Genomic DNA, 10,516 nt, shown 5'->3' on the forward strand with positions numbered 1-10,516 from the left:
TCTTTTGTATTCACACCTTGGCTAATTGTTAGGCACAAGATGCTTACCCAGGCCTATCTCAACTTTCTACAAGCCTTTCTCACTAAGCTTAATCAAGTCTACCTTTGTAGCCCTTTTTGACCTTCTTCATCCAATTCCCCTTCCTTCACCCTCTGTCTCTGGTAATGAAAAATCTGATCTCTTTTTCCATGAGTTTGTTTGTATGCCTTGTTGTTTGTTTTGAAGTATAATTGACCTACCACACTGTATTAGTTCTTATTATACATGAAGATCTGAGATGCACCAGAGAATGAGGAGCTTATTGAAGCAATGTGGATTCTTAAGAAGACTTCTCAAAGTGGAAAGCTGAAGAATGACTGAGTCAGCATCACTGATTCTACCCCCTTGGGCATCACTGATACAGAAGCTTAGCAAAGCCCCTGGTACTTTCTTGTTGGATCAAAGAGAAAGATTCTCAACCAGGCCTGAAATAGAAACAAATCACAGAGAATCTGAATTGTTTTCCCCACCCTCTGGTGTTCAAGGAATGACAGAACTTGATAGAACAGCTTTTAAAAAGACAGACATAATCCCAGAGCTTAAAGAGAGGAAAGAAATATTCAATAAAGTGTTGTGATCCCTTGAAAGGACAACACTGCAGCACCCAGGCCTAAAATGTGTGATTGAAGATCCAGAAGATGAAGAAGGTAGACTATTTATGTTGGATCCCTATAAAATGTTTACCACTGATTTCTTTGAGGAAGAATAACTCAGTATTTTAAAGCATCTTAATGTCAATCCACAGATATTGAAATATAATTTGGAACTAGCTTATGGAAACTTTAAGTCTGAAGAAATCTTGAGAGCTGTGCTTCCTGAGGGTCAAAATGTGACCTCAGGGTTTAGCAGAGTTGGGCACACTGCCCACCTGAAACTTTGAGTTCACCAACTACCTTACAAGCATTTAATTGGCCAAGTTATGATTGGCAAAAATCCAGGAATCACATCAGCAGTAAATAAAATCAATAATATTGATAATACTGAAATTTCCAAATTTCAGTTATCTGGAGAGGAGAATATGGAGACCAAGGTTTGAGAAAACAATTACACCTATGAATTTGATTCTTCAAAAGTCTACTGGAATCCTTGTCTCTCCACAGAACACAATCATATCACAGAACTTCTCAAATCTGGGGATGTCCTATTTGATGTTTTTGCTAGGACTGGGCCCTTGGCCATTCCACAGCAAAGGAAAACTTCACTATGTTTGCTAGTGATGTCAATAGTGAATCCTATAAATGGCTACTGCACAATTGTAAATTAGTTAAAATGGACCAAATGGTAAAAGTTTTAAGTTGGATGGGAAAGATTTCCTGCAAGGACCAATCAAAGAAGAGTTAATGCAGCAGCTGGGGCCACTGTGAAAAGGAAGAAAACACTCTGTGTGCATTGTCATGAATTTGACAGCAAAGGCTATTGAGTTTCTCACCGCTTTCAAAGCACTCTTAGATGGTAGCCATGTGGCAGTGAGCTCCTTCCCGTTGTGCACTGTTACAGCTTTAGTTAATCCAGACAAGGATGTTCAACAATGAGCTGAAACTGTGTTAGGCATCTCCTAGGAAGCATGCAATTCAGTTCACTTAGTAAAAAATGTGGCCCCTAATAACAAAGTGTTATGTATCACTTTTCAGATTCCTGCTGCTATACTTTACAAGAACGAGATTGTAAATCAGGACAATCATAAAGATCCACCTCTTAAATGCCAGAGGACAGATAAAGGCTTTTAAGAAGAAAAAGCAAAATTGCTTCAGTCACTTAATTGGAAATAGTTTCTCCATCTCCCCACTAGACCATTGTGATAGTGAACTATTAAACACTTTTATTTTACCCTCGCTGGCTTCCCATACATACAGCATGGTGTTATTTTCTATGCATTGTCTAAATGACCACCAACATAAGCCTAGTTATGTTATGTCACCACAAAGATATTATTACTTCATTCTGGACTGTATTCTCCACATTTTTGTTTTATACTTGTGACTTATTTGTTTTGCAGTGGAAATCGATACCTCTTAATGTCCCTTGCTTATTTCTTTCTTCGCTCCCACCAAGCACCATGGTAACAACATGTTTTTTTCTCTGTATCTACGACTGCTTCTATTTTGTTATGTCTCTTCAATTTTTTGTCATTTATATTGCACATTCATTTCCTCAGTTCAGTTTCAGTTGCTCAGTCATGTCACTCTTTGTGACCCCATGAACAGCAGCACTCCAGGCCTCCTTGTCCATCACCAACTCCTGGAGTCCACCCAAACCCATGTCCATTGAGTTGGTGATGTCATCCAACCATCTCATCCTCTGTCATCCCCTTCTCCTCCTGCCCTCAGTCTTTCCCAACATCAGGGTCTTTTCAAATGAGTCAGCTCTCTGCATCAGGTGGCCAAAGTATTGGAGTTTCAGCTAAGCAGCTAAGCATCATTCCTTCCAATGAACACCCAGGAATGATTTCCTTTAGGATGGACTGGTTGAATCTCCTTGCAGTCCAAGGGACTCTCAAGAGTCTCCTCCAACACCACAGTTCATTTCCTACTTTAGCTAAATACCTAAGAGGGTGATTGCTGGACTATATGGTAAGAGTATGCTTCATTTTGTGCACGAGCTCTTTGTGACCCCATGGGCTGTGTAGCCCACCAGACTCTTCTGTCCATGGAATTTTCCAGGCAAGAATGGTGGAGTGGGTTGCCATTTCCTCCTCCAGGGGATCTTCTCAACCAACTCGAGTCTCTTGCATTGGCAGGTGAATTCTTTATCACCCTGCCACCTGTGAAGCCCATGTTTAGTTATGTAAGAAAATTCTAAAATATTATCCGAAGTGGATGTACAATTTTTGTATTCCTACCAGCAATGGATGAACATTTCTATTCTTCTTACATTGCTTTCTTACTTAGCAATATATTCAGAGAATCACCCCGTATTAGCTTTTAGCAATTATTTTTCTTATCTATTTTAACAGGCTCATAATAGTTCACTGTATGTATGTACCATAGTTTCCATTTATTTAGCCAAACTAGTGCTTGTGTGCATTTGTGTGCTTGTGTGAGTCCTGAATGGCTACTTTCAAAGTGGGGCTTCCCTGATGACTCAAACTGTAAAGGATCTACCTGCAATGCAGGGGACCTGGGTTTGATTCCTGGCTAAACCTAAAGCCAGGAAGTAGATCATAAAGACATTTATATTGACATAGGATGAACCTGTTCAGACACTCAAAGGCCACTTGAATCATGAAGTCATTCTAAGGATGTTTGTATATTTCCATTGGGTCTGACTCTATATTGCATCCTCTCCTATTGGAATATCTATAAGATCTGATACTATTCCTTATTCCATTTCAGTTCTTATTGGCCGTTTTTACTCTAAGTAACATAATATTCTATGTATAATTGAACATTGATGTTTCTGTAGATAATTCTGTTTCACTGAAATTATGTTGCTAATTTTTCTTTATAGTTTTTGTTGGCAGAGCCTTTGGTCCTTGTATTGATTTATAGTGCTTAGCTGATGGCAAACAATTGGTTAGATTGCCCTGATATGCACAGCTTGCATTATCTCTGTAATTTGGAGCTCTTAGCATTAAGGCGATCATGTTCTTCCTTAAATTTTCTCTGTTTCTCTCTTTTTGCTATGCAAATGATAGATAATCTCTATAATTTTAACCAGAAAAAGCTTTTAAATTATATTTGAGTGCTATCTGTTATCTTACAGAGTTTCCCTGGTGGCTCAGATGGTAAAAAATCTGCTAGCCATGAGGGAGATCTGGGTTCAGTCCTTTGGTTGGGAAGATCCCCTGTAAAAGGAAATGGCAATCCAGTCCAGTATTCTTGCCTGGAGAATCCCATGGACAGATGAAGCTGGTGGGTTACCTTACATAAGAATTATTTTTGTACACTTTGGAAGGTGAGTTTAAGGTAGTATAAGTCCTTCTCTTTTTATTTTGCATCTGAACAAGTCTGTGTTAGTTGCTCAGTCATGTCTGACTCTTTGTGATCCCTGCCTCCTCTATTTGGTTTATCTTATTTGTTGCTGCCTTTTCATGTATTGGGCTAAAGAAATCTATGTGCAAAATAGCCACTTCTTTGAAGTTAAATAATATTGGAAATATTAAATAATGTTATTTTTACTTATAGTCTATTAGACAGAATGGGATACCAAAATATATGAAGTCATCTTTTCTTCCTGTCTTTTTACTTTTGTAGAAGATATTAAGATGAGGTGGCAAGAATACACAGAACTATACAAAAAAGATCTTCACAACCCAGATTATCATAGTGGTGTGATCACTCAACTAGAGCCAGACATCCTGGAATGCAAAGTCAAGTGGGTCTCAGGAAGCATCACTATGAACAAAGACAGTGGAGGTGATGGAATTCCAGTTGAGCTATTTCAAATCCTAAAAGATGATGCTATGAAAGTGCTGCACTCAGTATGTTGGCAAATTTAGAAAACTCATTAATGGCCACAGGACTGGAAAAGGTCAGTTTTCATTCCAATCCCAAAGAAAGGCAATGCCAAAGAATGCTCAAACTGCAGCACAATTGCACTCACCTCACACACTAGTAAAGTAATATTCAAAATTCTCACAGGCAGGCTTCAACAGTACATGAACCATGAAATTCCAGATGTTCAAGTTGTATTTAGAAAAGGCAGAGGAACCAGAGATCAAATTGCCAACATTTATTGGATCTTCGAAAAAGCAAGAGAATTCCAGAACAATATCAACTTCTGCTTTATTTCCCAAATTTGGAAAGAAGTACGTCAAGACTGTATATTGTCACCATGCTTATATGCTGAGTACATCTTGAGAAACACTAGGCTGAATGAAGCACAAGCTGGAATCAAGATTACTGGGAGAAATATCAATAACCTCACATATGCAGATGACACCACCCTAATGGCAGAAAGCAAAGAGGAACTAAAGAGCCTCTTGATGAAAATGAAAGAGGAGAGTGAAAAATTTGGCTTAAAACTCAACATTCAGAAAAGTAAGATCATGGCATCTGGTCCCATCACTTCAAGGCAAATAGATGGGGAACCAGTGGAAACAGTGTCAGACTTTATTTTGGGAAGCTCCAAAATCACTGCAGATGATGAGTGCAGCTATAAAATTAAAAGACACTTGCTCCTTGGGAGAAAAGTTATGACCAACATAGACAGCATTTAAAAAGCAAGGACATTATTTTGCCAACAAAGGTCCATCTAGTCAAAGCTATGGTTTTTCCAGTATTCATGTATGGATGTGAGAGTTGGACTATAAAGAAAGCTGAGCACTGAAAAATTGCTGCTTTTGATCTGTGGTATTGGAGAAGACTCTTGAGAGTCCCTTGGACTTCAAGGAGATCCAACTTAGTCCATCTTAAAGGAAATCAGTGCTGAATATTCATTGGAAGTACTGATTCTGAAGCTGAAACTCCAATACTTTGGCCACCTGATGTGAATAACTGACTCATTTGAAAAGACCCTGATACTGGGAAAGACTGAAGGCGGGAGGAGAAGGGGACAACAGAAGATGAGATGATTGGATGGTATCACCAACTCAATGGACATGAGCTTGGGTAAACTCCGGAAGTTGGTGATGAACAGGGAGGCCTGGCGTGCTGCAGTCCATGGGGTCGCAGAGTCGGACACGACTGAGTGACTGAACTGAATTGAACTGAACTGATGTGTTCTTTAAGTGTTTATTCTTCAAAATATATACAATTTACAGGATACCATGTAAGATGCCTCTATTAGGTAATTCTTATATATATTTTGAACATCCATGTTAGAGTCATATTTTCAACATTGAATGAAAGAAATTTGCAGCATTCTGTTTCTTAGATAGATTTGAATTTACAATATAACAAATCATAGTTTAATATCTGTCTCAATGAATTTACAGACTTTGAAAGTACAACAGAATTTTTATTTGACATTATAACGTAGAAGAACACATGAATTATTTGCCTGTTTGTTTTTTTTTTATATACTTCCCATAAGATGTGGAAATTTTACTTCAGCGGAAATTTACTGTATGATGAAAATGTATTCCCTCTGATCAAGTACAGAGAATCAAGGCCAAGGCGGCTTGCTTCAATTTTCATTTATTTTCCTTATATTGTTATTCATAGTAGGAAAAAAAAAACTATAAACAAAGGACCATTAAATAAAAACACATTTCATTGAAAATATGTGCTTGAAATGGATTATCTGATCTACGACTTGAAAGTCTGCATATTATTACATGACTAGTCTCTGAAATCTCGATGAGTAACTTTTCCACTAAATGCATACAGAAATATAAAATCTTTAAAGAAAATAGAGGATACTACACTGAGTCAGAAAAAAATAGTTCAGTGAAGCTTGAATATTCTCCTTCTGACCAGGACAGTAAGGTAATTTTTGTCAAAACATGATCAGTTTTCTCTCAAGGAACATTACTTTAAATTGCCAAAACTTTACCACCAAAAATGAATTCATTACTTCACTTATGTATTTATCACAAGACATGCATTTAACACCCAGGATGTACAGAACTCCAACTTAATTGATGCAGTGAGTGTATACCAGGTCCCTCTTGGCAAAAACAATATGGGAAAGCTTCTATCAACCTCTTGTACCTACAGTATATTATCCAGATATAGTGGGGATGATGATGGTAGTAGAAGATTATAGTTTGCAGCAGTGATAGAACAATCATAAAATTCCTCAGAAATTGTGTAAAATAAAAGAGTAGTGTACAATGGCATACTGAACTTTGGATATGTAACCAGGTTGAATTGGGGTTTAACACCTCAATCTTTAAATTACTGTGTACCCTTGAGCCATTTATATACTTCTCCCAGATTAACTTTCTTTGTATGTAATGTCAAATAAGCACATTTCTACTCCAAAACAAATTAGACAATGAAGATTAGAGATTCTGACATTCCTTTTGTTTCAGTTCTGGTGACACTGCTATCACATGTTCGTAGTAGTTCTCATCACTAATCTCAGCCACTTCATTCTTCTCTCTTTGCATTGACATACACCACACACTTCCTACTTGATTAAAGACCCTTTACTTTTATAATATGAATTCATAACTCATCACACACATATATGTATTTGTATATACATGTATGTATATATGTGTTAAATCAGGGGACCACAACCTCTGAGATCTAATGCCTGATAATGTGAGGTGGAATTGATGGAATAATAATAGAAATAAAGTGCAAAATAAATGCAATGTGCTTTAATTATCCAAACATCATCCCCCTATCCTGATCCACAGAAAAATTATCTTCTACAAAAGTTGGTGCCAAAATGTATGGGGACTGCTGTGTTAAATCACCAATTAAGACACATCACCACATACCTGTGAAAACATTTCACATTCTACATGTAGTGTTCAATTTTACAGTCTTTGTATCTATAACCTCTCATCATTTAAAATTTGAAACCAGTAAAATTTCCATGGACCAAAATAACTAGATCAAACTTAATTATATTTATGTATATAATTATCCAACTAAAGATTTCAAAAATATAATTTAATCTTCAAAATGACTCCCACCATCAAATCACCATCATGGCCCACTGACACAATTCAAGTGCCAATCTAAAATTCTAATTCTTTTACATTTTTCACAATATTTTCAAAATAATTCTTAATTTTGAGCTATTTAATTATTATTCTATTTAGAATACCCTTTCTTTTTAGTTTGTGAATATTCCTATAAAATTTTAATTTACATAAATCAAACACAATGCTGTGTGCTTAGATGCTTAGTTGTGTCTGACTATGATGCTTCAGACTATAGCCCATCAGGCTCCTCTGTGGAAGGGATTTTTCAGACAAGAATACTGGATTGGGTTGCCATTTCAAACACTCTATAGGCCATCCAACACTGTAGATACATATCTGACAATATTTCTTGCTTACCTTCAATGTGGTATATATGATGCTGAATTATAGACTGCCTTAGTGGAGATTATGTAGCAAGGGTTAGTGCATCAAGTCAAACTCCGAAGCATTTATATTCTAATATCCTTTAGTCTAAATAAGATGACAATTATTATCTTAGGACAAGAGAGAACAGCATAGAGATTCCCTATACTTTAGGAAACTTCATCTTGGAACCATACAAGTAGATTGAACTCAATTTATGTCATATATATATATATATATATATATATATATATTGCCTTCTATATCTTTTTCTTTTTAATTTCAAACAAAATTTTATGAACATATTAATGATCAGTCAATTCTACAATGCTTGTGATGAAAAATAACAGCTTCTCTGCTGCACCTTTTTTTTTTTTTAATATAACTTCATTCTCATCAGAGCAAACCAAACTTTAATCTCTTTCAAGTAATCATTTTAGAATTTATATGCATGCCTCTAAGAAACATGTTAATGTTGCCTCTCTAGAGTTTTTAGTTTTAGGCATGAAAGCATGAACTAATCACTTCTGGTATAGAACATGGGTATTTTGCTATCCTTCCACATGCACATTCCTCTTCCAACCTTATTCATCAACTTACATACTCTTCTCATTCACCTATTCTTGAAACTTGGTCATGTTGTAATTTTGGTGAGAACACCATTCATTGTTTACTTTGATATGATGCTCCAAATCCTAGTCAAATCTGAGCTATATTTTAAAAATCATAATTAATTTTCCTTCTTACACAACTCTGTTTTCCTGGAAGTCAGTCATTTGTGTGATTTTTGCTACCTTTATATTACATGCAATTTTCATTAAAAAAAAAAAAAAAAACACCTAACTCTTACCAGTTATCTAAATATCTTCTGGAAGTTTAGACATACCGCATAAGTCCACTCGTTAATATCCCTAAGAGAGTCTTTTCCAGAGCCCGTTTTCCTACACCAATCAAATAAGGCTGCCTTCTCCATCTGTTGTACCATGGGTCCTCCTTTGCTATAATCTAAAAAATTCCTCTGCCTATCTTGATTTTTGCATCTTTTGTTTCTGTGTCATATGTATTTTTTTTTTCTCACTTGTTGATAGAGTACAATCTTCCAAAAGCTATCTTTCTTTTCTTTCAAAATCTGGTGTATATTGACATTACTTTTGGTCAGAAATAGAACGCCTGGCTGTAAATCTTTTCCTCAGAATTTTGAAGGAAGTGTCCCATAAAATTTCTTTTCCAGTCTTGCAATGAAAATGAAGTCATTCTTGGCACTGAGTTATATGTAGGTTTGTTGTATGTCCCCATATGCCTGAGACAGTCTCCTTCTATATCTGCTTTTACAATGTAATTATTAATAGTACCCCCATTTGATGTTAAAAAGGTTATAGTTCATATAATAAGTTTTATAGTTTTATATTTATATTAGCACTTTTATTGATCTGCAAAATCATTCTCATTTTATCTTTGTCCTATATTTTCGACAGTTTTGTGATGATACAGTCTGTTTTCATTCATTGTCAGTGTTGTCTTTCCCTCTTAAGAAACGTTCTTACGTATTTCAAGGATAATTTTTTTTTCTCTAGGTTTTATTTTCTATTTATGAAATTCTCTTAATCTTAATAAGATTTGTCTTCCAATTTTTCTGCTTTCTCTTCAGCTTCTGTTTTTTGTTTTAAGTTATTTTCTTGGAGATAACACCAACTTCATTTTCACACGCTTTTCCTGAATCCTCTCTTCATCATGTTTTTTAATGTTCAAGAGCAAAGAGCTCTTATTTCTGTTTCCTTAATTTGTATACTATACTTGTTCAATGGTTGCAATAACTTTTTTATTTCACTGAATTGAGCCTGTAATTAAAAAATTTTGAGGATACCTTTAAACCTTCATAATTGGCTTTCTGAGAGTTGCACATTTTTCTGTTTTTTTTTTTTTTAAATAATCTCTTTTAATGTAAAAGATTTTTCTTGTTTTTCAGTCACTAACCTTTGATTGATTCCCTGAATTCAATTATTGAAGACTAAAAACTTATTACAAGTTCTAAATGTTTGAGGGTAATATATAGGCTGGGACCTTCCTGACAGGGTGATTTTCCTGGCCCTTAACTTTACAAAATTCCAATGCCAGTTTTTCATTATGTTATTGTAAGACATTGAGTATAGTTCCCATGCTATATTTTTCATACTTCCTGTTTGCCTATTTTATATATAGTAGTATGTATATGTTAATCCTAAACTCTTAATTTATCTTCCTCCCCTCTGGTAACTGTAAATTTGTTTTCTATGTCTGTGAATCTATGCTTTGTAAAAAAGTTCATTTGTATCATTTTATTTTAATTCTACAAATAAGTGATGTATATTTATATTTGTTTTTCTCTGACCTACTTCATTTAATGTGATAATATCTGGGTCCATCCATGTTGTTGAAAATGGCATTATTTCTTTTTTATGGTTCAGTTATATTCTTCTGTATAAATATACAACATCTTCTTTATCCATTCATCTATCAATAGATGTTTAGATTGCTTCCATGTATTGGCTTATTGCAAATAGTGCTGCTATGAACATTTAGGTGCATGTATCT

General features: G+C 35.3%; 1 pseudogene; it reads left to right on the top strand.

Annotated features, from left to right (window-relative positions):
- The first annotated feature begins 289 nt into the window (after nt 1–289).
- LOC129629330 (tRNA (guanine(37)-N1)-methyltransferase-like) lies at nt 290–1,766 on the top strand (annotated as a pseudogene).
- Nucleotides 1,767–10,516: the final 8,750 nt, after the last annotated feature.

Source organism: Bubalus kerabau, chromosome 15 (genome assembly GCF_029407905.1).
Source record: "Bubalus kerabau isolate K-KA32 ecotype Philippines breed swamp buffalo chromosome 15, PCC_UOA_SB_1v2, whole genome shotgun sequence".
Taxonomy (NCBI): Eukaryota; Metazoa; Chordata; class Mammalia; order Artiodactyla; family Bovidae; genus Bubalus; species Bubalus kerabau.